Below are 8,390 nucleotides of genomic sequence, written 5' to 3' on the forward strand. Positions count from 1 at the left end.
ATGACAATATCATTATTTAAATGGATAAAAAGATTAGTATGAACAAAAACTATGAAAATATTTAATTTATCATGGAAAAATATGGATAAAAAAAACCTATACAAATCAAAATATATGTTTAAGTCATTATCCCTTGTTTTAAAAAAATCATAAATTATATTTGCTTAGTTCAGATCATGGTTTAAACAAATCATAAATTATACTTGTTGGTGAAAACATATACAATTAAATAACATCATAAATGAACAAAAATCATATATGATCAACTTCGAAGAAGATACAAATGTAATGTGACGGAAGGATCTCCTTCGTCATTAATTAAAACAAAATCCAAATAACGTCTATATCAAATCACGAATAATCTAATAAACACGTTATACATTCCATGGTGCAAAATGCTCCCTACTGGCTTGTGGCAAATGGCGATAACCAAGACTTTTCAAAGTCTTATTAAACAATTCTTTCAGGCTTCAACTGTATAAACCGATCTACTTTTATAAAAGAGGAGCTAGGTCACTAAACAAGCAAGTAAACTTATCAACCAACATGTTCACCTTCCCTTTACCGCTCTTTTATTTCCTCATCCTCTTCTCCACCACCGCAGCCCAACCATACAAACCCACAGACTACTTCTTCCTCAACTGCGGTGGTGCAACCACCACCTCTGACCGGAAATGGGACACCGATGAAAAATCCAAATTTATCTCCTCCGCCACCTCCTTCACCTCCACCCCAAACAACCGCGACCCTTCCGTCCCAGAAATCCCATACTCCACAGCGCGAATCTTCAACACTTCATCATTTACCTACATTTTTCCGGTGGCCAACGGCCCTAAATACCTCCGCCTCTATTTCTACCCCGCCACATACTCCCACCACAATGCAAACCAATCTTTCTTTTCGGTATCATCCAACGGTTACTCTCTCTTATCTAACTTCAGTGCTTTCCTAACCGCATCTTATCTAGCAACTAGCCTCGGTGGCAATCCCCCAGTTCCCCACTTTATCAAAGAATTCATTATCTACGTAAACAATACCCAATCATTAAATGTCACTTTTACCCCCTCCCCCAACTCGTACGCTTTCATTAATGGTATCGAAATCGTTTCACTCCCTGAAAACTTATATCATAAATCAACGAGTGTGAAATACGTCGGTCAACATTCTGGACTAATAATCGCAGAGAACACGGGTCTCGAGAATATTTACAGGTTAAACGTCGGTGGGGGACAGATTTCTCCAACTGCTGATACTGGGATGTATCGATCATGGGATCAAGACGATAGATACGTGTTCCCAGTATCAGCTATGGGGATAACGCCAGTTAACAAGACTCCAATCGTCTACACTGCCAACACACCGAATTACACAGCACCTGAGTTGGTTTACGCTACACAAAGGAGTATGGGAAATTTGTCTCGACATTACAATCTGACGTGGCTACTTCCGGTGGATTCCGGGTTTTATTACAAGCTTAGGCTCCACTTCTGTAATATTATCCCGCAATATACGAAACAGGGTGCAGTGGTATTTAGCATTTTTATTAATAATCAAACGGCTGAAGATCAAGCCGATGTTTTTTACTGGAGTGGAGGTACCGGGCTTCCTGTGTTTCAGGATTATGTCGTATTTGTGTACGATTTTGATGGTAGTGGAAGAAAACAAGACTTATGGCTCGCGATGGCTCCTAACAGTAAAGCTGCGGATGAATATGGTGATGCTTTTTTGAACGGTTTAGAAGTTTTCAAGATTAGTATGGGCGGTAATCTTGCTGGCCCCAACCCGGAGCTCAGCCTTACACCGCCACCACCACTGCCACCTTCCATAAAAGAGAACAAGAAAACTCTGCCGTATGCCACCATAATTGGTGGCACTGGCGGGGTGTTACTTATACTCTTGGCTTTAGGTTTTATAGTTTTCCGGCACAGACGAGTAAAACAAGGTGGTGCAACAGATGAGAAGCCCTATTCCAATGAACTAAATTCTAAAGATTCCGGCCTTCCGTCGGACAGGTGTCGCCGGTTTACAATCAAGGAAGTGAAAGATGCCACCGGAGAATTTGATGAAAATTGTGTTATTGGGAAAGGAGGGTTCGGTATGGTGTACAAAGGGTACATCGACAATTTTACCACCGTGGTTGCAATCAAAAGGCTAAAAGAGACATCAAGTCAAGGTTCTCATGAGTTCCAAACCGAAATCGGTTTTCTATCAAAACTACGCCATGTTCAATTAGTTTCATTAATCGGATACTGTAAGGACGATGGCGAAATGATACTTGTGTATGATTACATGTCTCATGGGACATTACAGGATCATTTATACAAAAGAAACAACGCTCATTTACCATGGAAACTACGTTTACAAATTTGCATCGGTGCAGCTAGAGGTTTACATTATCTTCACACAGGTGCAGATCGTGCGATTATTCATCGCGATGTGAAGTCGACTAATATTTTGCTCGATGAGAATTGGGTTGCGAAAGTGGCGGATTTTGGTTTGTCAAGGTTAGGACCAAAAGAGAAAGGGGTAGATCATGTTAGTACAGCTGTGAAAGGGACATTAGGGTATATGGATCCTGAATATTACCGAATGCAACAACTTACCGACAAATCTGATGTTTATTCATTTGGGGTTGTCTTGTTCGAAGTGTTGTGTGCTAGACCTGTGATCATACACCGGGGTTTGCCGGATGAGGAGGTGAATTTGGCTGAATGGGGTAGGGTAAACTATCGAAAGGGGACGCTGAATGAGATAGTTGATAAGAGAATAAGTGATGAGATTGCTCCTAATTGTTTGTTGAAGTTTGGTGAGGTGGCGAATAGTTGTATAAGAATGAAAGGAAGTAAACGACCGAAGATGGATGAAGTTGTTTGGGGTTTAGAGTTTGCGTTGCAGTTACAACAAGCTGCGGAGAAGACAGGTGGCGTTGTGGGTGAGTTGAAAGGTGGCGCGTGGGGGAGTGATCAAGATTTTTTGTATCCTATGCAAGTTGAGACGACTATATCTTCAGCGTCAACTGCAGCAGCAATACAACATGGTATGTCGTCGAATGACAGCAGCGGTGGAGGGTTTGAGTCAGACACGTATTTCACGCAGCCGAGTGATGTTTCAAAAGATACTTGTACGGTAGGTGGGTGATTCGGTGATAGAGTTTATATTATGTTTTGGATTCTTAGAGCTCCATAATGCATGTTTAATGGGTAAGTTAAATGAAGACGTGTGTTAATGGATTAAACTCTAATACATGTTTAATGGGTGAATTAAATGAAGTGAAATGACTTAATGGATTAAACTCAATTATTGTCGACTTTGATATTGATATTTAATGGATTTCGAATTCATTGTCAAAAAAACAAACCTTTTTAATTCCTAAATATATCTTCATAGAACTTTATAGAATGTAATGTGTTTTACAAAACTTTTGTTTAAATTGTATAGAAAATTGAGTAATGATGTAGCAATTACATACCCTAAGTTATTGAGTAATTTGATTATATGTCACTTATGATAAACCATGAAAGGTACAGATTGATGGTCAGTCGTTATCATTTAGGTAAATTCTATTTGGTACTCTCAATTTTCTTGTGTAACTCGTGATATGAGTGTATTAGTGTTTGTATATCCATAATCTAATGATTTATATGAATGAAAGGATTATATATTTATTAATCAATAGAAGTGAAAACTTTGCATATAATTCCTGATTTGATTGCATCGAATGTTGGGATGGAAATATAAACACGAATAAGAGCTTAAAAAGGAAATAACTTTTTTAGGATAAAATGATGTTCCTATTTTGATGTCAAACTTGGCAGGCTCTTATATTCCTGAAAATGAAATGAAATGAGAATGACAAGACCTGAAAATGATATGAGAAAGGTAAGGTTGAAAAATAGGCAATTGTGATGGCCACAGGTAGTATAGTACCCATCAACCATAAATAATAATAATAATAATAATATAATAATAATAATAATAATAATAATAATAATAATAATAAAATTGTTATAAAATATGATCAAATAACAATATAAATTATAAAGTAAAGAAAGAAATAAAAGCAGAGAGAACTTTTATTCCAATACTTGTGATAAAATCATCAAGTGCCTAATACATATGGCTCACTATTTATACTATCCAAATAAGATGAAAGATGAGTTATAATATGAATGCACATTATGATGGTGTATTATTACATTCATAAAACATATTGAAATGGTTGTTACTAATGCTAAATAATGATGGGGAGTTATGGGAGAAATGGAGAATCCAATGGTCATTCACAAACTAATATTTCATAACACTCCCCCTTGAATGACGATTGTATCATGCTTCGTTAAAACCTTAATAGGTAAAACCTCATGGGAAAAACCATTTATTAACGAAAAAGAGTACATGATTAATAATAGATATTTGGAACAATTGTCTCGTTAAAAACCTTGCTAAGAAAACCTAGTGGGAAAAACATAGCTAAGGAAAATAGTAAAATATGTTTCCAACTCCCCCTGATCATCACATCACTTGATTTCCTTAAAGCATCGCATTCCAATATTTCGTACCATGTTTTCAAATTTGGATGTAGGAGCACTTTAGTGAACAAATCTGCCAAGTTGTTACTTGATTGAATTTTCTGGATGTTGATGTCACGCTCTTTTTGAAGATCATGAGTAAAAAAAACTTTGGTGATATATGTTTGGTTTTGTCTCCTTTGATAAAACCTTCCTTGAATTGGGCTATACAAGCCGCATTATCTTCATATAGTATGGTTGGAGCGTCCCTGTTAGAAGTTAGACCACAACTCTCACGAATGTGATGAGTTAAATTTCTTAACCAAATACATTCACGGCTTGCCTCATGAATTGCTATAATCTCTGCATGGTTAGAAGAAGAAGCAATTAAAGTTTGTTTAACAGAACGCCAAGAGATTGCGGTACCTCCACAAGTGAATAAATAACCTGTTTGGGATCGAGCTTTGTGTGGATCAGACAAATATCTAGCATCTGCATAACCAATTAACTCCGCATTTGATGAATTTGAATAATATAAGCCCATATCCATTGTACCTCGAAGATATCGAAGAATGTGTTTGACTCCATTCCAATGTATTCTTGTTGGGAAAAAACTATATCTTGCTAATAAATTTACAGCAAAGGATATATCAGGTCTCGTATTATTAGCAAGATACATCAGTGCACCAATAGCACTAAGATATGGTACTTCGGGACCAAGAAGTTTTTCATGTTTTTCACAAGGCCGAAACTGGTCATTTTTCGCATCTAAATGCCTTACTACCATCGGGGTACTCAATGGATGTGAGTTATCCATATAAAACTTTTTAAGCACCTTTTCTAGATAACTAGATTGATGTACAAAAACTCCATTTTTGGTGTGCTCAATTTGAAGACCCAAACAAAATTTTGTTTTACCAAGATCTTTCATTTCAAATTTTTCTTTCAAACAAGAAGTGGCATTTTTCCAATTCTCCAGAAGTTCCAATTATGTTCAAATCATCTACGTAAACAGCAATTATCAAAAATTCTGATCCGGATCTTTTTATGAATACACATGGGCTTAATGGATCATTTTTATAGCCCTCTTTTAAAAGAAATGTACTTAAATAATTGAACCACATCCGGACAAATTGTGTCAATCCATACAAAGATTTATTTAATTTTACCGAATATACTTCACGAGAATTAGGAGTTTGTGCTTCTGGCACCTTAATCCCTTCTGGGATTTTCATATAAATATCATTCTCAAGTGAACCATATAAATAGGCGGTAACTACATCCATCAGACGCATCTCCAATTTTTCATGTGTTGCCAGACTTATTAGATAACAGAATGTAATTGCATTAACCACAGGAGAGTATGTTTCTTCATAATCAATTCCGGGCCTTTGGGTAAAACCTTGTGCAACAAGTCTTGCTTTATATCTCACAACTTCATTCTTCTCATTTCTTTTGCGCACAAATACCCATTTGTATCCCACTAGTCTTACTCCGTTTGGTGTACGGACTACAGGTCCAAAAACTTTTCGTTGAGTAAGAGAATTAAGCTCTTTGTTTATTGCATCTTTCCATTTTGGCCAATCTTTTATATTTCTACATTCATCTATAGATTTAGGTTCAACATCCTCATTTTCTTCCATAATCTCGCACACAACATGATATGGAAAATTATCGTCGACGTTTATCTTATTTCGGTTCCATCTTATTCCTGTCATGACATAATTTATTGAGATCTCTTCATTTTCATAATTTTCAGGTACCTCAGTTTCTTTTGTTATGTCATTGGGCTCTTCTGGAGCTTCATTAATCTTTTCAAAAGATTATGTTTTCTCTTTTGGACCATCAATTATATTTGCTCCCTTTCGTTTTCGAGGATTTTTATCTTTGGAACTGGTTGGTCTTCCACGCTTCAGGCGTGCATTTAATTCATTTGTAGTTGTATTTTTCCTTCTAGGATATCAATTCTAACTGGAGCATTTACACCTGGTAAATGAGACTTTGTTACTCTCTTAGGGTCAGTAAATGCATCTAGCAATTGATTTGCTATATTTTATAAATGAATTATCTTTTTCACTTCAAGTTCACATTGACTTGAACGAGGATCTAACACTAAAAGTGATAATTCATTCCAAGAGATTTTATTCTCCAGCTTCTTTATTTCTCCCCCTAATGTTGGAAAAATTGATTCATCAAAATGACAATCGTCAAATCTAGCTGTAAATAAATCTCCAGTTGATGGTTCTAAATATTTTACTATAGATGGAGATTCGTATCCAACATAAATTCCCATTCTTCTTTGAGGACCCATAATTGTGCGGTGAGGTGGAGAAATGGGTACATAAATTGCACATCCGAACGTCCTTAGATGGAAAATATTTGATACATGGCCGCAAACCAGTTAAATAGGGGAGAACTTATGATAACTGGTTGGCCTGATGCGTATAACTGATACTGCATGTACAATTGCATGTCCCCATGTCGATGTAGAAAGTTTAGAATGCATTAGTAATGGTCTTGCAAATAATTGAAGGCCTTTGATTAACGACTCAGCTAAACCATTTTGTGTATGAACATATGCAACAGGATGTTCAATAGTTATCCCAATCGACATGCAATAGTCATCAAAAGCTTGTGATGTAAATTCTCCAGCATTGTCAAGTCGAATTTTCTTAATTGGTTAATCGGGAAAATGTGCCCTTAGGCGGATTATTTGTGCTAGTAATCTTGCGAAAGCGAGATTACGGCTAGATAATAAGCACACATGTGACCATCTAGTTGACGTGTCAATTAAGACCATAAAATATCTAAATGGTCCACATGGTGGATGAATTGGTCCACATATATCCCCTTGAATTCTTTCTAAAAAACTAGGACTTTCATACCAACTTTATTCAATGATGGACGGGAAATTAATTTTCCTTGGGAACATGCAACACAAGACAATTCATTAGCTTGAAAAATCTTCTGGTTTTTCAAGGAATGTCCACTTGAACTTTCAATTATTTTGCGCATCATAACTGATCCGGGATGGCCCAACCGGTCATGCCAAACTTTGTAGATGTTATCATACCTTTTATTTTCAATAGCATGAGATTCAATCATTCTAATATTTTTATAATACAATCCAGAGGACAATACGGGTAATTTTTCCAAAAGACTTTTCTTACCCGATATCAATTTCGTAATATTGAGATACTCTTTATCACCATCATTGGTTGTTTCAACATGATATCCGTTGGACCGAATATCCTTAAAACTTAATAAATTTCTTGGTGATTTTGATGAAAATAATGCATCTCCAATTATAATTATTGTCCCTTATGGTAATATGATATTCGCTCTTCCGGAGCCTTCAATCATTTTTGCACTACCCGTTATTGTATTAACATTTGCTTCTCCAATTGATAAGTAAGCAAAATATTTTTCATTATTAAAAATGCTATGTGTTGTTGCACTATCTGCAAGACATATATCTTCCTCATTTCTTTTGCGAATATCCATATTTCTCTTCAAAATAAAAATATATAATAAAATAATAAGAAATAAGAAATATTCAACTTAGATAAATAAAGTCATATATTATTATTTTGAGAAGAATCATCGAGATCTCTTCTGATGAAACGACTATAACATAAAAATCATAAACGACATTAAACAAAATTACATATTATTCTTGACCATGACAATGACTTTAAACAAACATAATGCAAAAATAAAATGATACTAGAAAACCAACAATTTCATGATATGCCATATCCATCTCATTTTATGGGAAAAATTGGGTACTTCCATCACCATCCATAACACTGTTTGTCCCTTTTGTGTTGGCAAGATAATCGGCGACATCCAAATGTCTCATTTCTAGTTGATCTTCGGAAA

The 8,390-nt window shown here is 35.7% G+C and overlaps 1 pseudogene; it reads left to right on the forward strand.

Moving 5' to 3' along the window:
- Positions 1-409: 409 nt before the first annotated feature.
- LOC145044024 (receptor-like protein kinase FERONIA pseudogene) lies at positions 410-3,402 on the forward strand (annotated as a pseudogene).
- The last annotated feature ends 4,988 nt before the right edge of the window (positions 3,403-8,390 follow it).

This window comes from Lactuca saligna, chromosome 4 (genome assembly GCF_052625555.1).
Source record: "Lactuca saligna cultivar CGN05327 chromosome 4, ASM5262555v1, whole genome shotgun sequence".
In the NCBI taxonomy this organism is placed as follows: Eukaryota; Viridiplantae; Streptophyta; class Magnoliopsida; order Asterales; family Asteraceae; genus Lactuca; species Lactuca saligna.